Source organism: Papio anubis, chromosome 9 (genome assembly GCF_008728515.1).
Source record: "Papio anubis isolate 15944 chromosome 9, Panubis1.0, whole genome shotgun sequence".
In the NCBI taxonomy this organism is placed as follows: Eukaryota; Metazoa; Chordata; class Mammalia; order Primates; family Cercopithecidae; genus Papio; species Papio anubis.
In genome coordinates this window covers 93796414-93823094 of record NC_044984.1, presented here as the reverse complement: position 1 = coordinate 93823094, position 26681 = coordinate 93796414, and the positions used below count along the sequence as shown (strand labels likewise).

Below are 26681 nucleotides of genomic sequence, written 5' to 3'. Positions count from 1 at the left end.
TGGATTTCTCTCTTTTCTCCCTTCTCTTTCAGTTGGATTTTCTAGTAGGCGGTTTGCAGGCAAGCTTTAGAAATATCATTGGGACAAGCTGTTCTGTGATATTTCATTGAAAATAGCACTTATAAAGCTGTTTGCATTATATTTTTGCCAACAGATGGACCCAGAACATGAAATTGGTGGTGTTCTCAACCTGGCTCATTGTGAATGGGCCTCATAAAATCCAAGACAGGGGGACTTTGGATTCAATCAATACCATTCATCATCTACTTAGATATAGAGTATGAATAAATCCTTTGAGCCAAATGATAGGGCAAATATGTTTTTTAAGATCTAAATGAAAATGATTGGTTTAATATTTTTCCTTCTTTAACATAAGTTATTTTAGATCATTTTTATTATAATCTTCATCCTCATTAATAAAATGGCACTTAAATTTTGGATATCCATTGCAGTTTATAGAACACTTTAATATAAATTGTTTCCTATATCCTTCATCAATTCAAGTGCAATTTGTGTTTCAGTGTTATAGATAAGGTCACTGGCACTCCAAAGGGGCTACATCGTCCAACTGATTTGGAGTTTCTTTTTTTTTTTTACTTTAGTTTATTTGCCTCTTCCAGTCCTGCTCAGAGGTTAAAAAAATCCTCATGAGTTTGTATAATTTGACACATCTTTAGGAGTATGGAATATGCAGTTTCCGGGGCATTTAGGCACAGGTAACATTTGATACAGTGCCTCAATATGTGGAGGAGAAGAATGTTTTCAAAAATGTCCTCTTCTACTAGGCACAGTGGCACACGCTTGTGTTCCTAGCTACTCGGGAAGCTAAGGCAGAGAATCCCTTGAGCCCAGGAGTTCTATACTAGTCTGGGTAACATAGTGACACCTTCATCTCATTACAAAAAGTCCTGTTTTTCAAGGAAATTTGATCGGGTCTATTTGCTTCAAGATAAACCTCACTAAACCCAGATTTAGATGCTATCTGTCATGTTTGTTGGCATTGGTTCTCTTATATGAAGATTTTTCTGGGGTTATTGTGTTTCTAGTGCATTTCTAACATTTTCAAGCTATTTAGGTAAGACATTGTCCTATATATGTTAATAAAATTCATTACTAAATATATTTGTTTTTATACCAATGTAAATTCTCTAATGTAAATGCACTTGGTCATTCAATGAATGAAAAACAGATTCTTTTCTATAGATCCATTATCTGAATAACTGAGGCATTATTTCATAAATCATTCTCTACATATTTTAATTGAGTTTAGGTTCACCTGGTAATCTTTGAAGAAATCTAGAGGTAGAATTCAAGCTAGAAATTCCATCTTGACCCAATTCATTGGTGCTGTCAATACTTAAATGCGTATCTTATTAACTGACTCTACCTTTCTCAAATGTTATAACAATGCTTTAAGGAGAAAAACAAATAAGTTGGAAAGTTAAGTAACTCGGGATGATGGTACTTAAATTAGAACCAATGCAGCCTGTATGTATATAATACAACAATAACAGCTGTATATCTATGTATTTTCTGTCTCTATATATAATTGCAGAAAGAATATAACCTCAATTAGGCTACTGTTTCTTCCACTCTGGAGACATTGGTGCATGACTTATTTCTCCATATGAGTTATGACCTTCAGGGCCTCCTCATTCATTGTAGAAAGGAAGGAGTAGAATATTCACATGGAAATACTTATGAGAGAGTATTCAGGTAGGACATGAGGTTTCAGGAAAGAATTTGGAGACTAGAGGATGTGCATGGAGGATGGATGGTTGGATAGAACAGGAGACTCCTGCTGTGTTCTGACAAATCACAGGTGTGTCAGGGATGGAAAATGGTTGAGAGCAACTGTTCCAAAGAAAAGATAATTATTGGTGAGCTTATATAAAAGCCTATATTTTAATCACAGGTTTAATATTCTAACATATTTGTTAATTCTGCCTTTTTTTTTTTTTTTTTCTGAGGCAGAGTCTTGCTCTGTCACCCAGGCTGGAGTGCAGTGGCGTGATCTCGGCTCACTACAAACTCCGCCTCCCGGGTTCACACCATATTCCTGCCTCAGCCTCTCAAATAGCTGGCACTACAGGCACCCACCACCATGCCCGACTAATTTTTTTGTATTTTTAGTAGAGACAGGGTTTCACCGTGTTAGTCAGGATGGTCTCAATTTCCTGACCTCGTAATCCACCCACCTCAGCCTCCCAAAGTGCTGGGATTATAGGCGTGAGCCACTGCACCCAGCCTAATTCTGGCTTTCTATCTGGAAATGCAAAATGTGTGAAGTTAGATTGATTTATGGGTATTCAAGACCTTTTTAAAAATTTATTAAAAATTAATAATATGGTTGAAATGATAATTTCACTTTTAGAACTTGTGTTGAACCTTGAAAATAAAAATATAAATGTGACCCTTATTCATGATTTTACAATTCTTTGACCATTAGCTGATGTGTTCAGTCTTTTATTGTGGAAAGAATGATATTGAGTAGGCAAGGTAAAGGCAGAACTTTCATCTCATTCACTGAAAATAGATACTGCTTAGATGTAGTGAATTTAGATTCCTTTTCCTCTGCCTCTTGTATACCTTTATCTGGTTTATTTTCTTGTAACTCTACCTGTGAAAGAAGAGCATCCATTGTAACCAAAGAGTCCTTGCTTTCAATATGAGATAGGGCTGATAACACATTGCATGTGTTTCTGCTTAGTTAATCACTTGGAAGCTGCTGGCTTCCCAGTGCTTTGCTGAGTTTGTTTTTATTCAGCATATGTATTAACTAAGTCACAGCTGTTAGTTCTGCATCCTGTGTTTGATCTTTTTCACCTTTGTTTCTTTCAGTTATTTCACGTCTTAAAATCCTCTAGATTGTGAAACAGTCTGTTTTAAATTCAGAGTGACTGAAATGGTTATATGTTACTCTTTTCTCTTTGTTTCTCTCCAGTATATTAACCCACAAGGCTGAATTTTTCTACTTACTTATACTTAAATACTTGAAAAAAAATCTTTGAAATATATATTAGGTAGGTCTATTGACATTCCAGTTATCTTCTTTTTACTGAATAGTTATATGTTACTTGTTTTTAAATATTCCCTGGTGAAGCATCTTTTTTTCACAATTGAAGAATCAAATACACAGATCTTAAGTATGTAGCTTAATGAACTTTGATTATTTACGTAGGTATAACACCACTCAAAACAAAATATAAAGCATTGCCATCACCCCAGAAAGTTTCCTCATGCCCCTTTCAAATTAGTTGCCCTCCTTCCTGCCTCAGAGGCAAGAATGTCCAGATTTTTATCATCATATATTAGGATTGGCTATTCTTGGACTTTATATAAATGTAATCCTACAGTGAGTATGTTTTCTGTGTGCGTATCACTGTTTGGATTTCTTTCACTCAACATAATGGTTTTGAAATTAATCCATGTTGTTTCTTTCCTGATGAGTGGTTTACCATTGGATTAATATACTACAATTTATTCATTAATTCTCCTGTTGATTGATCCTTGCATTGTTTCTTGTTGTTTACCATTATGCATGAATATGCTATGAATATACATATATAAGTCTTTTTTATAAACATATGTTTTCATATAGATAAATGAAAATGGTATTGTTGGGTCACATGGTAGATGAATAGCTAACTTTATAAAAAGCTTCCCAACAGCTTTCCAAAAAAGTTGTTCCATTTTATAGTCACCAATAGCAATGTGTGAGAATTTTCATTTCTCCACATTCTTGCCTTTTAAACTTTTTTATTTTAGCCATTCTTCTGGGTGTGAAATGATTTCTCATTACGGTTTTAATTTGCATTTTTTCTGGTGACTAATGATGATGAGTACCTTTTTCTGTGGTTATTGCCAATTTTTATATCTTTTTTTGTGAAGTATATGCTCACCTCTTTTTTTAGGTGTATTCAACTTTGTTATTGTTTATTTGTAGTAATTCTTTATAAATTCTTCTGTAGCCCCACAAGATATGGGTCCTTTGTCAGGTGTATGCACTCTAAATATTTCCCCCACTCGGTGATTTGCCTAAACATTTCTCAAGTGTCTTTTGATTAGCAGAATATTTTAATTTTTATGTCAGAGTTATCATTTTATTCTTTTATGGTTAGTGTTTTTGTGACTTGTCCCAGGTTGCGAATATATGCTCCCACTTTTTTCTAGAAGTTTTCTTGTTCTGGTTTTTATATTTAGGTCGATAATCCATCTCAGATTGTTTTGTGTATGGTGTGAGGTAGGGGACAAGATTTAATTTTTGCCACATGGAAAAAAAATTGTTATTCATTGATTTAATAATTTAGTATTATTTATTGCTTTCATATTTTAATTGTTTGTTGTTGGCATATAGAAATGCAGTTGAGTTTTATCTTACCATTTTAATTTTATTTAAGTGCTAGAGTGGTTTTTTGCTTTATTAAAAAATAACTTCCATAAGATTCTTTTGTGTCATCTTAGAATAATGATAGTTTGACTTTTTTCTAATATTTGTGCCTTTTATGTCTTTTTCTTATTGCTGTGACTATAGTAAAATGATGCAATGAAGTGGTAAAACCAAAAATTATTGCCTTGTTCCCTATCTTTGGGGAAAGCAGACAATGTTACAATGTTTCAACATTAACTACAATATAGGCTATTAGTTTATTGCATGTATTCTTGGTTCTGTTGATATGGCAGATTACATTGTTTTACTTTGCATGTTAATATAAATAACAGTTGGCTATAATGTTTTATACATTTTATATAGTCCTTGGTGCAAGAGACACTTTGGATAAAGCATTAGTGGTAGATAGATGGATTAGATCTAAGGGAGCCAAAGATGACTAATGATTTGGGCTTTGTTGACTGGGATTTAGGAATGCTACTAATAAAGATAAGAAAGACTTGAACAGATGTTTATTTTGATGAAGGAGAAGATGACATAATAAATTTGGTTTTGTAGACTTACTGAACATGAAGCATGATATATAAATTGGAAATATTGATATGGGGCTCTGGAAAAAGGTGAGGGATTAAGGTAAAGATTTTATTCTCCTTCATAAAATTTGATAATGAAGAGAAATAGTACCAGAGACAGAATTCTGATAAATGTTTACACTAAAGGAGGATAATTATATTTTTGGAGTATCTAATATAATTTAATGTTCATGATTCTTTTTGGAATGGATATTTTCATTTTATAGGTGAGGAAGTTGAGAACTGGGAACTTAAGTCATTTCCTCACGTGTACTTTAGAAAGAAGTCTTTAGCAAAAGAGAGAATCATTGAGAAAAATAAAAGAAGAAAGACAACTGTTACTGTGGACATAAAGTAAAAAATTTTTAAAGTGATTGGTCAATATTGTCAAAGCTTCCAGGAAAGTAGGAGAAGAGAGACCAAAATTTCAGTTTATTTGACAATTATGAGGGCAGAGACCTTCAAGGATGCAATTTCCTTCAAGTGAAGAATGTAGAAGCTTAAGATGAAAGGAATTGAAGTGTGGGGAAAGATACCCTGATTGTATACTAATCTTTTGAATAGTTTGATGGTAAAAGGAAATAAGGCAGTATGACAGCATGTTAAAGGATGAGCAGAGGTGGGGAAACAGTTTCTGGTTGCAGAGAATAAGAAAGAAGAGCCGAAAAGTTGACTGAAGAGACATGCATGATAGGGACTGAACTGTTAAATATTTTCTTAGGATGTGTGTATAAATCCAATTAGTTCCAAAGTTCAAACAAACTAACATCAGCAGTTGACAGAACACTGAATTCTTGGTCTGTGCTCTTGGTGGTGGTTGTAGCTAGATGGGTTTATACACTCCTTTCCCTGTTGCATGATAGAAATCAAGTCTAAAATAGAAGGGGGCTCTAGAGAAGTGACCACGGGCAGAAAAAGAGGCTATTTTGGCACAATACCACAGATAAGTCATCTAAATGGGCTCAATATTGAACAGAGATTTTTAGCATAATGAGCATAAGGATATCCTAAGAAGAAGACAATCTGGAAAATTTGAAATTCTGTTCTATCATCTGAATATTTGTATTTCCCCCAAATATCTATGTTGAATTCAAATCCACAATGTGATAGTATTAAAAAGTGGGGCCTTTAGGAGAGGATTAGGTCAGATGGCAGAGCTCTCATAAATGGGATTTAGTTCACTTATAAAAGAGGCCCATAGGAGCTTGTTCACCCTTGCAACACATGAGGACACAGCAAGAACTCAGCAATCTGCAGTCTGAAAGAGGACCTTCACCAGGATCCAACCAAGCTGGAAACCTGATCTTGGACTTCTCAACCTCCAGAACTGTGAGAGACCCCATAACTTTATGGTATTTGTTAATAGCAGCTGGAAAAGACACTCCGATTGGCTTTAGATGTCCTAGTACCATCCAAACCTCACCACTAACCCAAAACCTCATCCTAAATGGAATTCAACAGAATGAAATAACACCAGGCTGCATTATTTTGCAGCTAAGGAGGGACCATAGCAAAAAGGAGCAAAGAGGCTGTAGAGGTAAAGAAAATGAAGAGAAAGGTCAAAGGCCCAGAGCTCTCAAGACACTAAAGGAGATGACTGGAGGAAAGATGAGTCATTTCTGAATGCCTACTCATACTGGACTGTGTTTAGATCAGGTGCCTACTCAACCTGAAAGAAAGACACATTTTGAATATTTTTCTGGACCTGTGTATGATTAATGAGCTAACAATAAAGCAGTTTAATAATAAGCCATAGCACCTCTCCCTGCCATTGTTAAGAGTTTAGAACTGGGGTTACAAAAAATTATTGCCAAATCCAGAATAACATTTTTCTGAGCACTGTGGGGTTATAGAGTATATATGCTAAATTTTAAAATTAGAAATGAGAGTGGGTATGTAAAAAACAGAGGCATATAACTTGGAAAGAGTGCAGAATATTGTATTGGGTTGCAACAAAAAATAGATAAGGAATAAAAATAACTTCAGGGAGATAATCTTTAAAATATTTTTATTATTGAATATTGAGCCATTTATTCCCATGATTGAGTATGTATTTCTTTTTTTTCTCATAAAAATTATATCAGGTAGGTGTATTTTTCCTTATTTTACTGATTGGGCCTGAGGCTTAGAGAGTTTGAATAATGTTCTCAGTATTACACAGCCACTGACTTACTGGAAGATCTCTGATTTCCTAACTCCAGTAGTTTTTCCATTACTGCTAATTAGCTCATTAAGTAGAAAATAATCGAGGTGGAATATTGATATTCTAGAAAGGCGAAGCTTCAGGAGAGAATAATAGTTTTGAAAAAGGAGGCAGAACAGAAATATAGATGGCCAAAATATGTAGCCTGAAGGAAAGAGCCAAAGAAGACTGTATTCAGTAATTTCCAGACTTGCGACAAAAGCTGAGTGAGAAGAGAAGGCTAAAAACAGAAAGATAGTCATAATAGAAAATAATATTAGGTAAAACAAGGAGCCATTTGGAAAGGAAAAAAAACGGGAAAGAAGTCAACAGGACCCAACAGTCAACGTTGACAAATATGAATTGTTGAAGTTGTTCTGGACAAATATGAATTTCCTGGGAAGCTTTTTAAAAAATTGCCTGAGTTCTACCCCTGACCAATTAAATCAGTCTATCTGAGGGTAAATATTTTTAACCTGGTATTCTTGGTAGGCTATGGGTGGTCTACTCAATTCCTGGAATTATGTACAAAATTTTGCTTGTAGCTGCCTTTTTAAAAGGAATTTAACTCCAATCTTTCTTCCGTCACGTGCACTCTGTATTACCCTTCTCACCCTCAGTTCTTCAGCAAAGTGAGAATGGTATTTGCCTTGCCTACTTCTCAGGGGTGTAGTCAGACTCAAACCAGATAAAAGGTGCCATGGTGCTGTGTATGTTGTAAAGCCCTGTAGTGGCCCAGCTTGTTATTATAATGGTGATTAGATCATGTTTACCTACAATTGAAATAAGACCTTTGAGAAGTAATGTTCTAACTCTCTGTCTCATCCACAAGTAGCTCTGATCACGGCAACTGTGGCTTTTAGAAAATGTATTTGGGAACCTTTTAAAATTCCCTAAATCTTTGGAACCTACTTAAGATGATGTTGGCTACATATGGGGTGATATTCGCCTTCAAGCATCTCATTCTTTAGATGCCTCTGCTTAAGTGAGCCACAGGAAGTATAAACTCCTGGAATTTGGGATATGGGAGGAGTCAGTGTGGATAAATGGCACAGTACAGGGTCAGGCTGACCTAATGCAGGGGAGGGAAAAGCCAGAATCCAGAAAACAACCACTATAAATTGTATCTTCCATTGATGATTAAAATCACCATCAATCCATATAGTGGTCATACCAATTATATGCCAGTGGAATATTATTCATCCTCATTTCTATTCATTTGATGAAATTACAGGTGAGTTTATTCTACAGGAATATGGAGAATTTTTGTTATTTGGCACTTTCTGCATGTAAAAAAATTTTTTATCTTTTTTTCCTGGACATGAAATGTAATTTTTTATATTTTGTGCCACATTGCCATTAATAGCAAGACTGTATTAATATTGTGTTTTCCTTTTGTGTTATTCAGGGGTTTTTCTCCCACATGCATAAAATTCTCAGTGGGTGTCATTGTTTGGCTCAGCTTTTTCCCCTAAAGCATGTCTAGACAGCCTAAATGAGAATGCATAGATGCACATATACCCCTGGCACCTAAAATAAAAATAGAAGAAGAGAAACAAAAGAAAATTGAGTTTAGACATTAACTTGAAGTTTTGGAAAAGATGCAAATGAATCATCATAAAGATAAGGAAATGTTGATTAAATAGACATTTAATATAAAAGTATTTTCAAGTCACACGAGTGGCTAAGAACAGACGTACTATGAGAAGAGTGAAAATAAATGTGGCTATTAAAATGGTAATAAATAAAAATATGCTCAAGGATGTTCATTGTAGAAATATTTATTGGAAATCTTAATGCCTATTAGTAAGGATAACTTGTTAAATAAGCCATAGTATATTCATCAAAAATGAAATACATCCTTTGTAGATATATATATGTATTGGTCTATAAAGCTGGTTAAATTTATTGTGTAATTAAATAAAAGAATGCATAGATAGAAAAAATATTCTGGGAAAAATTTCCTTGCAAAATAAAATGATCAGAAAGTAGAGTTGGCAATATTGCTTTAACTATCTTAAATGGCAGACTAGAATTTGAAATATAGTCTATCCTTGCCTTTAGGTCACTTGTTATTGACTACACAGGGTGCAGTCAATTACATCTTCCTCTGAGTTTGAGGAAACCTTTTTGACTATACAATGAATAGTATATCTACTATATGAATCTGAACCTAATCATTCCAACTTCCCAATCTTGCCTGTTCTAAAATTCTGGAATTTAGCTGTGAAAGTACCACAAGGGACATCATTACTTTATTTATTTATTTATTTATTTATTTATTCAATAAACACAGTCGAGTGCCTACCATATTCTGGGCATCTTAAGCGGTGATTTGAATATGAAAATAACTAAAATATGGATTCTATCCTAAAAGAACTTTGAACCAACCAAAGGAGACTGTGCTGTAAATAGAGAACTTTTGGAATTTCACTGATGGAGTTCATTGATCCAATGCCCCAAGGATCATCTTCAGACCTCTTCTTAGTCTACATTCACTCCCCATGTGTTCTCATCCAGTTCCAGAGCTTTCAATGCTGTTTATGTGCTGATTACTCCTAAATTTATATCTCCAGGCCTGCCCACTCCCCTGAACTCCAGGCTCTTATCCAGCAGGCTACTCTAAATGTCAACGGGATGTCTTAAACTTAACCTGTATAGCTCTGCAGTTTGCATTTCAGTTAATAGCAGCTCAGGCTTAAAAACTTGACCCCATCCTTGATTTCTTTATTTCTCTCTCACCTCAATCCAATCTATCAAAAAAATCCTCTAGGCCAGCAGTTCTCAATGTGTGGTTCAGGACCTCTTAGCAGGCTGCAAAACCTTTTCAAAAGGTCTGTGAGGTCAAACATATTTTCATAATAATACAAAGACATTTTGCCTTGTTCTGCTTTTATTTGTACATGAATTCTAGATGGAGTTTTCCAGAAGCTATATGGTAAGTGATGATATCATACCTCTGATGGTTAATGGAATGCACACTTGTGTATTCTTATGCTTAAAGAATTTTTAATTTTAGTTTTCATATAAATATCAACAGATATGACTTTCATGAACAAAAAATCTTTAGTGTTATTAATTTTTAAGGGCATCAAGGGATCTTGAGACCAAAAAGTTCAAAAATCAGTCCTCTAACTTTTCTTTAAAAATATATCTTGAATCTTACCATCTGTCATCTGTCACTATGATATGAGCCACTAACATGTCTGACCTAGACCTTTGAAAAAGCTTCATATCTTGTTACTGGCATTGATTATTGTGCTCTTGTCCTTTTGTAACGTGGCCACATATATAAATCAGATCACGTTATTCACCTGCTCAACCTTCCAATGTCTTCCCATCTCACTGAAAGTAAGGATGCATGACATCCAATATAATCTGACTCTCTAAAACCTCTTAACCCATCTCCTACCATTCTCCACATTGTTTAATTTACACTAGCCATGTCATCTTCCCAACATTACCTTAGATTAGCCAAACAGCTCGTGCCTTAGGTTCTTTGTACTTATCATTGAATTGTCTGGAACACCCTTCTCCCAGAGACTTAACACTGCTGATTATCATCCTTTCTACCTTATGAGAGATGCCCTTTTTGACCATTGAATATAAAGTAGCTACCACTGTATTTTCTGTCTCTGTTATGCTATTTTCCTTTATAACAATTTTCACTCCTGAACTAACATTATGTGTTAATTTGTTCAGTGTCTTTTTTCACACCTGGAATGGATATTCCATGAGAATAAGAACTTCTTTCATTTGTTTCTTCCTACCTTCCTTCCTTTCATCTCCCTCTTTTTCTCCCTCCTTCCTTCCTTGTTTACAAAGTGCTCAATTTCGGCACTTAGAACAGTACCTGGTTCACAATTGGCTGTCAATAAGTACCACCTGAATTAAGAATCATTGGGGAAAGGGCAGTGAAGACTATTCCAGAGAGGAAATGCTCAAATTGACCTTTATGTTTGAATAGGTGCTAGATAGGTGAAGTCTTAGTTCATTTTGTGTTGCTATAATGGAACACCTGAGGTTGGGAGTTCCGTTATATGGAACATAAAATGAACTAAGAAGAGAGGCTTCTTTAACTCACACTTCTGCAGACTGGAAAGTACAAGAAGCATCGTGTTGACGTCTGCCCAGCTGCTGGTGATGCATCACAACATGGCAGAAGGTCAAAGGGAAAGTGAACACATGTGAAGAGGCAAAACTCCAGTGGTGTCAGGCTTTATAACAACTACCTCTTATGGGAATTAATCCATGCCCATGAGAATTAATCCAGTCTTGGCAGACTTGGAACTGTCAGTATTGCTAGAACAGAACCAAGCCATCCAGGAGGGATCTGTCCTCATGACCCAAACACCCTCTACGAGGCCCCACCTGCCAACACTGCCACACTGGGAATCAAATTTCAATCTGAATTTCGGTGGGGACAAACTAAGCCATATCCATATCATAGTGGGCAGATATATAGTCCAGGGAGAAGGATAGGATAAGCAAGGCATTAAGAATCTTTTTACTTAAATGTTGTGCTGATTTACATAGGGCATTCTAATAATCAGGAAGTCCCAACCAGATATTCTGCCACCTTCCTCTTAATCAGAATGTCCTAATATCTATGGATTACTCATTCTGTAAGTGAGGTTCTTATATAAAAAGTTTCCATGGTCAAATATATTGGGGAAATACAGGGTTAAACAATTTCTTCACTGAATGATTTTTCAGAGCCTTCTTTGCTACCACCCCTGTAAACCCATCAATATATTTCGCAACTAGTGATGCACAAAACTTAACTTGAAAAACATGATCTAGAGCATTTCATAGGCCTCTTTATAGCTGACCCTAACAATTCCATTCTGGTTTGATTTTGCACTCATCTTGCACAAATTCACACTGTTGAGAAAGGGAACACTCAAACTCAGCAATAAATATGCCATTTGTTTATTATGTTACAGAGTGGTAGCTACACATTGTCTACTTTAATCCTTTGATTAAACCCATCTCCTACCATTCTCCACATTGTTTAATTTACACACCTGGAATGGAGAGAAACCATGTTTCTTTTGAGAGACCATGTGAGATAGACAAGACTATTATGATTTTTATCTATGAGGAAAGGAAAAATAAGTATCTTTAGATTATGCCATGTTGAAGAACAAGTTTTAAATCAATGGTGCTAAATGCCTAAAATGGAAAAACAAATAATTAGAAGGACCTATATTTTCCCTTTAAGACAGTATTATTTTAGCATCATCCTATTTTACATTAATGGAACTCAATTCAATAAGTGAGTATTAAGCACTGTATTAGACACTATGAGGAATAAACACAGTTTTATAATTGTTTTGAATTTAGGAAACAAATTAACCACACTGCTTTCTTTCTCTCCCAGATTCAGATCCAATTGAGATATGGAATCCAGGAGTTAGACAAATTGAAACCAAATGCCATACTTTTTATTATTATCATGAGGACTGATTGGACAATGTGATTCTAAACATGTTACTGAATATGCTTGCTATAACTTCACTCTGGTATTAGACACACGTCCTAACCCAGTCACTGGCACAGCTAGCCAACCTACAAGATGATTTTACTACAGAAGAGCAGAGAGCATATCTATTAGGCTGACACACTGGCTTTGAAGAGGAGAAACATGGAAGAGGCAATAATAAGCATGCTTAGTTGCTTCCCCAGTGTCATTTTACAGCTCAGTAACTCTAATTCCTTAGGGGATAAATTAATAAAAAGTGGGAGACTAGGTCGAGGATGTTATTCTAATGGTATTTCCTTCTTGTGGAAACATGAGGCCAGAGAATAGAAGTTCATCCTAATAATAAGCCAATAACATGTATTTCATCTGGTCAAGTAACATACAGTGTTTGGAAGATAAGACTCACTACATTTACTTGCCAGACATCAAAATCTTCATCTTTCTCCAAAAATCTGCTCTTCCTTCCTTATATCAATTAATTGTACCACCTAGAATACTCCCTCTCCTTCTCTTTCTATATCTAATTAGCCACCAAAGCATGTCACTTCTGTTTCCCTATCTTTCCAAGCTTTTCTCTTCTTCTACTCCCACTGCACCTGTCTTAATGCTTTTGACTTGATTACTGAAATAGCTCCCATTATGGCTTCCTTGCTGTCATCTTTTCTACTTCTAATTTATCTTCTACATTTATCAGAGTGATCTCATGGATTTAAAAATAATTATTATTTTATATTTTGAAACAATCACAAAACTGCAGAAAAGTTGGAAACACAATACAAAGATCTTTTTTTCCCTAAAGATCTTTTGTTTTATTCCTGGAACTATTTGTGAGTAAGCTGCTAATCTAATGCCTCTTTAGCACTGGTGTGTTATTTCTTACAAACAAGGATACTTATCTATAACCAGAACACAAACATCAAAATCAGATAATGAATTGTGACATATTACTACCATTTAACCTTAAGACTTCATTCAGACTTCACCAATTGTCCTAATAATATGTTTTATGGTAAAAAATATCTAGTTTAAAATCATACATGCATCAAGTTTTCATTCCTGTTCAATCTCATTTGATCTGGAATAATTCTTCAGTCTTTTCTTGATTTTTAAAGCAGTCACATATTTGAAGATAACAGGTCAGCTATTTTGTGGAATGTTCCTCAGTTTGGGTTGTCTGATGTCTCCTTATAATTTCAGGGTAATCATCTTTGTCAGAAAGAACCAGAGGTGACTCTGTTTTTCTTACTGCATCCTGTCAGCTGGTGCATGATTTTAATTTGTCATAATGATTTTTTAAATGATGTTCGCCTTGGTCACTTGATTAAGGTGGTTTCTTTCAGACTTCTCCACTGTAAGGTTACTCTCTCTCTTTGTTTGTTTGTTTCTCTTGTGAAATGTGTATATATTTGTGGGGAGGTACTTTAAAACTATGTGAATATCTCATTCCTCACAAAACATTCAATTTACTCATGTATTTGTTTATACTTGCAGAGACCCATGTTTCCTATTTTATTGAGTTAATTATATCCATTATTATTATTACTGGTTTTGATATTTGAATTATTCAGAGTTTTGCCAAAGGGAGTCCTCTTGTGTCCTTTTGACTTAATTCCATCACTCTTTGAGCATTCCTTACTTTCTGGAATATCAGGATTTCTAGGCTTATCAATCATATATGCTTTTCCAATCCTAGATGTGGAATCAGCTATTTCTCCAAGAAGCTTTACTTCCTCTTAGTATAAAATGGTAGTTTGATGCCAAGATTTAGGCACTAAGTATATTAATTGCTACTGGGATGTCACTGTTCTCAGACTTTCTCAGTGGGCAGGGCTAGAGGATGTTTGTATAGAAGCATAGAATGTACATATACATATGCATGTGGGTCTGGGTATGTATACACAACTATACACATGCACATGAACATCTATATTTGTGTTCATCCATCTCTACATATATTGAAAGCCATGAGTTCACAGACGTAATGTGATTTCGACCTAAACAACACAGAATTCATTTTTATATTTGTACTTCTATTCTCTGAGAGTCAGAAACCTAGCTTCCTTTATTCATAGTGTATTTTGTTATTTTATCAGGTCCTGATTCTCATTTAGGGTCATCTCCAAATGTGGACACTGGCCTCATCCCACTTGAGCTCTGATACCGCATGCCGGTAAAGCTGCACATGGACTCCTCCTGCTCAGGGCATGGCACACACACATCCACCCTGCTCCTTACTTTGTGTATGCTCTGATCCCTTATGCCTGGTTGGACCCTGATGGATACCCTTCTCACCTTTACAGTGCTTTGACTCCACCGTGGCTGCCCTCCACATGTGGACACCTCCTCACACTGCCAGTATGAGGTTACCCTACAAGGATACCCTACTCACCCAATGCCAGACTACTTCCCCTGTGTGGAGAGTGATCTTATTACATTGTCAACCTGATTATGTTATTCACTTTTATAACATCCTTTAGGATTTCCTACCTTCATGACAACCTCTAAACTTCTTACTCGATAAGGCATAAAAGTCCATTAATGTTCTCGCACTGGGCTCCTGTTTATCACCAGCAATGCCAACATGCAATCATCCCAAACTCCTGAAACTCTCCAAAGGAAACTTGTTCTTGCACCCTTTCCAATACAGTCTAGAATGCATTTCCCTCTTTTTCTCTAGCTGGTTAACTTCTGTTCATTCTTTTAGATAGGATCCAAGCACCAGCTGGCATAACCCTTTCTCACCCCATCTTCACTGAGATGCCCTTATTCATTCATCCATTTTACTCATATTTGCTAAGTGTGCTCCATATACCAGGCTTCATCATAGGTACAGGTAATAACAGTGAGCAAGACAAAAGAGTTCACTGTCCTCAAGGAGCTTCTATTCAAGAGGAGGTAAATATTCAATGATCAAGTGAACAATAAATAAATAATATAACTTCAAAGTGTGATCAGGGCTGTGAATTAACTACACAGAATCAAACAGTATTTGGAGGAGGAGCCACTACTTGGAATCAGAGAAGGCTTCTCTGAAGAGGTAGTATTCAAGCTGGAACATGAATGAGGAGAAACAGCCATGCAAAGAGTCAGGGGAAGAATGTTGCAGGCAGGGAAATGAAATAGCAATACAGAGACCCAGATGAAGACATGAAGCTGGAGCAGAGGAACAGACAGAAGGCATGCATGACTGGAGCTCAGTGTGAGGGCACAGTGCTGTGAGATGAAGCCAGAGAAGACAGAGAGCCAATGAGGTCATGGTAAGAAGTGTAGATTTTACTCCAAGTGCAATTAGAAGCCATTGAAGGGCATTAAGCAAGAATGTGATGTGATTTGATCTACATTTTTAAAAGATCACTCTGGCTAGAGAATACCTTATGGAGAGGAAAATAGAGGAAACAATTAGGAGGTTTTGTAGCTGTCCAGGAGAATATGTACAGTTGTTTGGATTGGTGGGTAAATCTGAAGTATAGGGAAATGAATGGTTTTAGGACATGTTTTCAAAATAGAATGAATAATATTTACCATAGAGTTGAATTTAGGAGATATAGGTTATAAATCAAGCGTGTCCAGATTTATGGCTTGAGTCACTATGAAAAATCATGATGCCATTTACTAAAATGGTGAGATCTAGGCAAAAATCAGCGATTTTCATTGAGTTGGTTTTGATGTTGCTGGAATTGGGGAGCAAGGATCAAATGTCTGTTTGGTTTGTACAAGTTTTAGATACCCTCTAGATATCATGTAGATAGTTAAATATAAGGGTCTCTAGCCCTTCTGCTATGCTTTCTTAGAATTATGTACGTACTTTCACATAATTTTATATGTGTATTGTAAGATTCTACTTATGCATCACAGAAGATGGAAAAATTTTCTGGAAAGTATATTAATTATATTACTATTTAAAAAGCAGAAATTGCAAATAATCTCTTACTAGTCTGTGAAATTTCTCTTCTTGGATTCTTGGTTTAGCCAAGAACTTGACAATAAATATTTGCTAAATGGACACAGGAATAACTAATATAATTTGACATGAATTCTTAGAACAGTTGTATAAGACAGCAAGTCATAAATGCTAAATTGCATTGAGTCAAGTACCAAACCATATTACTATTTGAATTAAGATAATTTTTCTCAAAAATATTTTTTGAATATCAGAAAGATCCAAAAATATTTTATATCTTCTATTGATTTCCATAAAAAATACAACAGAGATATCAACACAAACAGATATCTACATAATAATTGCAATTATACATGAAATAATAAATTAAGTGGGTCATTAAGTTAGTCAAAATCTGTGAGGGAAAAGACTATTTCAAATAAGTTAAATTACATAGACAGACATTAGGCAATTCACTCTAATGAAATATTGACAGTGATTAATAACAACTCTGAGAGACACATTTTCTTATCTTCTCATCTTTATACTTCTCTTTCTTCCTTCTGTCACAACAGTTACAAATGATTATCTCAGTAGTCATTTCTCTATTAACTAACAAAATGTATGAAAAGATAGAGGCACAGACTGTCAATATTTCAAACTTAATCTTACAGATACAATCATTTACTTAACACAAAAGTTGTGAAAGTAATACCAAAGGAAAAGATAAATAACCTTGACTGCATAGAAATTAAGTTGCCCTGCATAAAAAAAAAAAAAAACAATTAAAATGGAAAACAAGTAACTCATGCTATGGAGATAATAAATAACAGCGAAACTGTTAAAATTTTAATATGCAAAGAGCTCTTACCAGACCACAAAGAAGACTAACACATCCACAGAAGAAAATGAACAAAGAATATAAGTAGACAATTTAAGAAAGGAAAAGATGAATAACAAATAAAAGGAAAAATGACTAACAGCACTGAATATCAAGGAAATGCAAAATAAAGTTAGAACATAACCTAAGAAGTAGTTAAAACTTTTTAAAAACAAAAATATATCCTGTGCTTAGCAAATGCATGGTAAAGTCATGGTGATGCAGGCACAGACTGATAGTCTCATAGACCAATGGTAGAAATGTTTCTATACATTTTCTTGGTAATGTGAATCAAGAATCTTGAAAATGAAAAGCATACTACTTTTAAGTCTACTACTTTCTTGTCTGCATCAATGAAATGCCCAGAAAGAGAAAACAATTCTATAAAATAATTCATTGTATTACTATTTATAACAGAAAAGAATTAGAATAAAAATGTGTTTGAATGGAAGATAGAATATTAAAATTATTTGAAAACTAATTTAATCATATGAGTAACTGTTAACTATATGGTAACTATAAAAATGTTAACTGTTAACTATAAAATAAACTGAATATAGATATACATTAGATATTGAGATTTATACTATACATAGCAAAATTCAATTTGAAGTTTGATTGAGCACGAGAAGGACTTGAAATTGATGACCATGAGAGAGATTAGGAGAGACTTCAGCACAGAATCACCTATTTCAGCATGATTTGACAATGAGAATCCTAGAAGGAGGTCTGTGTATGTTCATTGCCTATTATAGTCGGCCTTGCCTTATTTCCTGGAACACAGCTCTGAACACTCTGTAGCAGCCCAGAGCGGCTGAGTGCATGGCTGGGACAAGGCCGGGGACTCAGCTAGCTGTTAGAGGCATACTCCTGCTAGGTTTTCATCTTGGGTCTGCCCGTTAAGCCAGGTTATGATCTCGGCCCACAAGACCCCAAATATAGAAGTATGGAGTCCTTCTCAGGCCATATTTAGTTCACTTTAACTATACAGATAGATAGATAGATAGATAGATAGATAGATAGATAGATAGATAGATAGACAGACAGACAGACAGACAGACAGACAGACAGATAGATAGATAGATAGATAGATAGATAGATAGATAGATAGATAGATAGATAGATAAGTTAAAATTTTCCTTATGGCTGTGTGTGTGTGTTTCTGCTACCTGTACAGGAGTAAAAAATTAAATAAAATAGAACACATAAAATCCAGATTGTTTCTCAAAGTGATAGTCTATTTTTTTCAAACCTGTCTATTCACTTCATAGCTTTTAAACCTAGCTAAGCACAGGTTTGACCACCATTGCTTGGTCAGCTTATAGCCATCAAACTGTGTGACCAGGTTTCTGTTTATTTCTAGAGTTAATTCTTACACCTTGATCTCTTCTAGTCTGTATTCCAAACCTAGATTTATTTTAGTTCCTCAAAAGCACCATGCTCTTTCAAAACATATGCCGATGCTTTTGCCTGGAACATTGCTCTCAATCCTTCAGTCCTTCATGCCCTAATCCTTGGACTCCACTTAAATAAAAAGCATAGGAATAAATAGGATTTTTATATTGACAAAGTACATAATCCATAATAATTATATAATAATCACACATCGTATTTCCTTACTTATTACACTGAAATAAATGCAAAAGCATTAGTTCATTTATATATGGAGATATTTTATATATATATATATATATGTGCAAGAGTAAATAGTGAGAGACTAATAAATTGCTTCATTTGTTTTCAGGTAAAATAGGAAAAAGCCTAAGTCTAGAAGTTAATCAATTCATAATCTTTTTTAAAAAATTTAACTCTCAAGTTCAGAGGTGCATGTGCAGGCTTGTTATATAGGTAAACTTGTGTTGAGGTATGTGGGAGGGGCGGTTGTACAGATTATTTCATCTAGTGCCCATTAAGCTATTTTTCCTAGTGCCCATTAGCTGTTTTTAAGCCTAGTTCCGATTAGCTATTTTTCCTGATCCTCTCCCTCCTCCCACCCTTCACGCTCCAATAGGTTCCAGTGTGTGTTATTCTCCTCTATGTGTTCACATGTTCTCACCATTTAGCTCCCGCTTAAAAGTGAAAACACGTGATGTTTGGTTTTCTGTTCCTGCATTAGTTTGCTAAAGATAATGACCTCCAGCTCCATCCATGTTCCTGCAAAGGACATGATCTCATTCCTTTTTTTTTATTGCACAATATTCCATGGTGTATATGTACCACATTTTTAAAATCCAGTCTACCATTGATGGACATTGATGTTGATCCCATGTCTTTGTTATTGTGAATAGTGCTGCAATGAACGTACATGTGCATGTGTCTTTATGATAGAAAGATTTATATTCTTTTGGGTACATACCCAGTAATGGGATTGCTGGGTTGAAAGGTATTTCTGTTTTTAGGTCTTTGAAGAATTGCCACACTGTCTTCCACAATGATGGAACTAATTTATACTCCCACCAACAGTGTATGAGTGTTCCTTTTTCTCCACAACCTCGCCAACATCTGTTATTTTTTGAGTTTGTAATATTAGTCATTCTGACTGGTGTGAGATGATATCTCATTGTGGTTTTGATTTGCATTTCTCTAATGATCAGTGATGTTGAATTTTTTCATAATCTTATTTTAATGTTATAAATTCATAGTTCCCAATCTCTTCTGGGCCCTTAACACTACTCAGCAGACCTAAATTTCTCCAGTTACCTTGCATGCCAACTTTCCTAATGACTTTTGAATTTTCCACTTCTCAGTTACCTAATTTTCCTCCTAGTCTACTGAGATAATTTAATCCTCACTTTACAGAGTAACGGAAGTCATCAACAAGGAATTACCGCAGTACTTTGCCAAAAAATGTTTAAAACCTTTCTGAATCTCTTCATTTATTTCTCCATCCTATTAAACTGAAGGCATTCCTCTGCCTCTCTGAACATCAAACTTTTCACACGTTCTCTAAATTCCACCCCTTACCTCCTTTGTAGGAAATTTTTACTCTCAATTCCTTTCTGTTCTTACCTCTTTAATATATCTCTTTTTACCACTTCATTTGTATCAGCATTTTAATGTACTCAAGAAGTCAATGCCATCATAGAATAGTATTTCCCATAGCTATGCCAATTTTATTCGATTTCACAAACTTCTGGAGAGATGTGTCCATACTCTCTCTTCTTCTTCCTTTTTGTATTCTGAACACACCAACCACCTTTTAGTTCCTTACATGTGCTGTCTGTATTTTTTCCTGCTGTGACCATCAGGATCACGGCATCTCATGTTCCTTCTGACTTGGACACTCGTTTCAACCCGCTCACACTGCTTTCACTTAGCTAATTTCTACATCTCCTTCAGGTGGCAGCTGAAAGGTCACTTCCTTAAAGAAACTTCTCTTTACACTCCAAATTAGGTGAGATCCCTAGTTATATGTCTTCATAGGAAGTTCTGTTTATTCATAGGACTTTTCACCTTCCTCCTCCATAGCTGACTTTCTTACTAAAATATGAGGTGCTTGAGGGAAAGAATGGCACCTATCTTTTAGTTAATATTGGAGAGTGCTGGTTATTACTCTTAAATCTGGTAAGTGGAGGAGATGACAGAGCCGTGAATGAGAAGTCCCATCAAGAAGAATTATTTTGTGCTGTCTTCTCTGTGTTTGGTGATGCCTCTGCACCAGGGCACATTAACATCCATCTTTATGTTTTGCTTGGTGTGTTAGGACGTTCTTGCATTGCTATAAAGAAATGCTTGCATTCCTGGGTAATTTATAAAGAAAACAGATTTAATTGGCTCACGGTTCTGCAGGCTGGGCAAGCATGGCACCACCGTCAACTTGGCTTCTGGGGAGGCCTAAGGGAGTGTTTACTCATGGCAGAAGTTGTGAAGTGCAAGCAGGCACATCACATGGCAAAAGCAGGAGCAAGAGAGAGAGAGTGGGGTTGGTGGGGAGGTGCCACACACTTAAACAAGCAGATCTTGTGAAAACATTACCACGAGGACAGCACCAAGACATGAAGGATTTGTCCGATTGACCCAGTCACCTCCCACCAAGCCCCGCCTCCCACACTGAGGATTACAATTCAGTGTGAGATTTGATGGGGACATATATTCAAACTATATCACTTGGGTTTGTTTCTAAAGCAAAATATATCTAATGACTAACTTCTTTCTCAAAAGCTGCAGTCTGGTGTTTCCCCTTCAAGCTCCTAACAGCCTCCTAACTTTCTGCTCCTGTAAACAAGTCACCACAGGGGCTCTTTAACCTCCTAATGCCATGCTTTCTAAAAAGGCTTATTGTGATTAATTGGAGTGTATCTTCTCTTCTTTTTCCCCCTTCTCTGTGGTCCCTCATTGCTGTGAGCCCTCACTCCTCCAAATCAGAGATGGTGGGCTATTTAGAGAGGTTCTACCAGGGTCTCTGCCACTTATTTCCCATCAGAGACCCCCCCAGAAGGTTTCTACTTAGAGCACTTACTGCAATTTCCAGAGCAGCTCTCTTAAACACTGATAAAATAAGTCTGTGTGCTGTATTTTCTTCCAAATCTATTGATTTTCTCTTTTCCTTTAACTCTCACCTCTGTAAATTATGTCAGGGACATTCTGCTGGACTGTTCATTTAATTCAGTAACTCTGCCATTTATTAGGAGGTCTGCCTTATGATTTAACTTATCAATGTCTTCTTTCAGTTAGATCCTACTTATACTAAAATCTTGCAGTAGGAGAAGCAGACGAATACTTATCAATCCTTTACTAATTTAGGCCTTATTCTAGTCTTTCATTTACATTATCTCAATTAATCCAGACAGTAGTTCTGTGGGGAAGCTTATATAATCCTCATTTTATGAATGCAAATGCTAAACTGTAAACACCGACATTAGGATCTGAATCCAATTCTACTTTGCTGCAAATCCTATTTTGTCTCCCAAATATGTGTTAATAAGTTTAACCCATAGGAATTAGTTAGAAACATAAAGGTACTTTTTAATTGGGGATACCAATGAATTAAATGTTTGCTCAATTTTTTCATTGATATGAAGATGAAGAAAGGAGTTTTAGAATTAGAGACTTTTTCAGAACTTAATGATTTTGTTTCCTTGAGGGAAATCCAAATGAAATTTACATATAAATCATAACAATTCTTGATTATTTGGAAGCTTATTACTGAGTTTATGTATTTTTTAACACTTGCTTTACATACTTATACCCCTTCATATCAACCTTTTGAATATTCCTTTGCCAGGGATGGGTCAGGAAAAAAAGAAAAACTTTTATTAATGGGCATTTTTATAACTGTTTTAGAAAAATACTCAGCAGAAAAGGAGTTGAACTTGTTAGCTAAAATTAATTGTAATACTTATCTTCACTTTAAAACTTATTGCTATCATATTATGACACACATTTTTATGACCCTGATTATATTTTACTACAAGGGAAGTTCTATGTGCTTATTCTTAAAACTTCGTATCATCTTAAATTGATTCACAGAAGTACTTATATTGTCACATCTTTGTGGTTTAAACCTTAACTTTATTCTACCAACTAATGTATTTATTACTTTGTGATAACCCTCGTGGTAATTACTTTTACAGATACTCTGGGGAAAATATTCTTTTAAACTATCATTAAACTAAGCTTAAAAAGTTCTGTTATTTTTATTGTATAGGAAGACATTTTGGGTAATTATAGCAAAAAGACAGAATGATGTAATGGAAAGTGTATTCATGGCTTTTAAGTGTTGAGAGAGCTGGATTCTAAAGCTGTCCAAGAGTTACTGAGTATCCTTTGATACTCAGTTTCCCTGTCTGCCCATCTGTGGAGTTTTTGTAGGATTCAGATGAAAAAAAAGGTAGGATACCTGAAACAGAATGCATTTCATGGGCACTATGATTATAAGAGTAAAGAGATGACTTAAGAATTAGAAAGCAGGCTGGGTGTGCTGGCTCATGCCTGAAATCCTAGCACTTTGGGAGGTCAAGACAGGAGCATCACTTGAGGCCAGGAGTTTAAGACCCGCCCTGGTAACATAGCCAGACCATATTTCTACAAAGAGTTTAAAAAATTAGTTGGACACGGTGGTGTATGCCTGTATTCCTAACTACTCAGGGGGCTGAGGTGGGAGGATCGCTTGAGCCCAGGAGATTGAGGCTGCAGGAAGGTATGATTGCATCATGGGATGCTAGCCTGAGGGATAGAGTGAGACCCTATCTCTAAAAACAAGAATTAGAAAGCAGAATGACCTTTGAGAAGTTAAAAACCAAAAACAATGTTCACTCTTATTTGTAAAAATTTTCTTTCATGTATACAGCAATATAATCTTTTGTTAATACTTTGGCTGCTAGGAACATATCTTCTGTAAATCATTACATTGTTATTTCCTACTGTTCCTAAAGTGAAACTGAAAGAAAAAAGAAAGACACAAATTACCTATATCAGGAATAAAATAGGGATGTCACTGCAGACCCTGAAGACATCAAAAGGATAATAAAGGAATATTACAAACTATTCTACATACATAAATTTGACAACTTAGCTAAAATGGATCAATTATTAAACTACCACAATTTACCCAATATGTAATACATAATGTGAATAGCTCTACAACTATTAACGAAATGGAATTCATAATCAAAAAAGCTTTCAAAAAATAAATCTCCAAGCCCACGTTGTTTTGCTGGAGAATTATAACAACATTTAAAGAAGAATTAACACGAACTCTAAACAATCTTGTCTTGAAAAAAGAAAATGGGGGAATGTTTTATGAGCTAGTATTCCCAATTCCACACACACCCACACCCCAGAGCAATATTCCTCATGAATAAGGACAAAAAATTCCTAACAAAATATTAGCAATAGTATTCAGAAATATATTTTTTAAATTATATGCAATTACAAAGTGGGGTTTATTTTAGGGATGCATAACTGGTTCAATATTTGAAATCAATAAAGAAGAAAATTCACATAATGATATTAATTGATACAGAGAAAGCATTCAACAAAATTCAACACCCATTCATGTTTTTTTAAAGACCTCTCAAAAGAACAGAAATTGAGGGGAATTTCCCCAACTTGATAAAGAGCATCTATGAAAATTCTCCAGCTAACATTATACTTAATGGTGAAAGCATGAAGACTTTCTTTCTAAGACTGGGAACAAAGCAAGGATGTCCACTGTGCTCACCACTGTCATTCAACATAGTGCTGGAAGTTCCAGCCTGTGCCAAGAAGAAAAACAAAAAAATAAAAGGCATACAAATTTGGAAAGGAAAACTGAAACTTCCTATTTGCAGATGAAATGATTGTCTTCATAGAAATCCCAAGGAAGCTAAAAAACAAAACAAAACAAAACAAAAACTGCACTCCTATGACTAATAAGTGAGCTCAACAAGGTCACGGGATGCAAGATACACATTTAAAAAATTGTATTTCTGTGAACTAGTTATGAACATGTGTGCACAGAAATTAAAAATACAAGGTCATTTGTAATCACAAACACAAAAAGAAAAAATAATAATTAGATATAAATCTAACACTTGTATCTAAATCCCTCATTTTATGTTTTGGATGTCAAAATTTACATCATTTTGCAATTTGTATCCCCTGATTATTTTAGTTGTAGTTGTTTTAATAGATGTCTATGAACCATTGTACGAGAGATAAAATTACTTTGCATACCAACATTTTGGTCCAGAGTATTCTGAATATGATTCTGTAATGCTTATACCATTGAGTTTTGTGCTTTTGCATGTTTTATGTTATTAATTAGTGGCCTTTTGATACAGCTTAAAGAACTCCCTTTAGTAATTTCTGTGAGACAGGCCCAGTGAAAATGAACTCCCTTAGCTTTTGTTTGGGAAAGTTATTATTTCTCCCTCATTTCTGAAGGACAGGTTAACTGATTTAAGTATTCTAAGTTGGCAATTTGTTTTCATTCAGCTCTTTGAAGATATCATCCTACTCTTTCCTAGCCTGCAGGGTTTTTGCTGATAAATCCACTGATAGTTACATTGGACTTCTTTGTATATGATATGTTTCTTTCTTCTTGCTGCTTTCAGATTTTTTTTCTTTGTCTTTAATTTTTGATAGTTTGATTATGAGCCTTGGTGAACTCCTCTTTAACATGTACTGGTCTTATATATTGAAAACTACAAAACATTGATGAAAGAAATAAAATGTTCAAAGAAGTGAAAAGACATACCTGTTTATGGATTAGAAGACTCAGTGTAGCAAAGATGTAAATTGTTCCAAATTAATATTCAGATTTAACATAATTCCTATCAAAGCCACAGCAACACTTTTTTGTAAATATAAGATTATTCTAATATTTTCATAGATATGTAAAGCAACTAGGATAACTCAAAAAATTCGAAAGAGAAGAATAAAGTGGGAGGAATCAGTCTACCCAGTTTCAAGATTTATTTTATAGCTACAGTACTTAAGACAATGTAGTATTATCAGTGAAGGGATAGACACACAGATCAATTGGACAGAAGAGAGAACCCAGAAATATACCCATACACATAAATCTAACTGATATTTGACAAAGGTACAAAAGCAGTTCAGTGGAGGGAAGATAGCCTGGTGCTGGAGCAGTTGGACATACACAGGCCACAAATTGAAACTTGACCTAAGTCGTATGGCTTATGTAAAAATTAATTCAAAATGGATAATTGACTTAAAATATAAAACTATAAAACTTTTAGAAAAAAATAGGAAAAAAATCTCTGGGATTTAGAGCTAAATGAAGAGTTCTTATACTTGATATCAAAGACATAATCCATCAAAAAATAAGTTGTCCTGATCCTCCCCCTCCTCTCAAATACAAATGAGCTTGGCATGGCAACTGCCACAGAGCATGAAGTGATAGTCCCCAAATCAGAGGGGGCCTGCCTGCATGCTGGTAACTTCGTTCTCAAGAGCCTGCCCTTCTCCCTTTGCACTGTCTCCCTCCTCGCCTCTATTTATGCTCTATCAAAGAATAAGGTGTGACTAGCACCTCTGGTTAAAAAAAAAAATGTGCTTCATTAAAGTTAAAAACTTTTGCTCTGTGAAAAACCCTATTAAGAAGATGAAAAGACAAGGTACACACTGGAGGAAATATTTATAAATCTCATATCTAACAAAGAATGATATCTAGAACTTATAAAGCACTCTCAAAACTCAATAGTATAAAAATAATCCAATTAGAAAATGGGCAAAAGATATGAAGAGACGTTTTACTGCAGAGGATATATAGATGGTAGCAAATAAGCACAAGAAAAGATATTCAATGTCATTATCCACGAGGGAGATGCAAAGTAAAACCACAATG

At 35.1% G+C, this 26681-nt stretch overlaps 1 protein-coding gene across 1 annotated transcript in view; it reads left to right on the top strand.

The window, feature by feature from the left end:
• The window catches only part of ANKS1B (ankyrin repeat and sterile alpha motif domain containing 1B), a 1249898-nt gene that overhangs the window by 534735 nt on the left and 688482 nt on the right, over positions 1-26681 (top strand). The gene's annotated exons all lie outside the window — the stretch shown is intronic.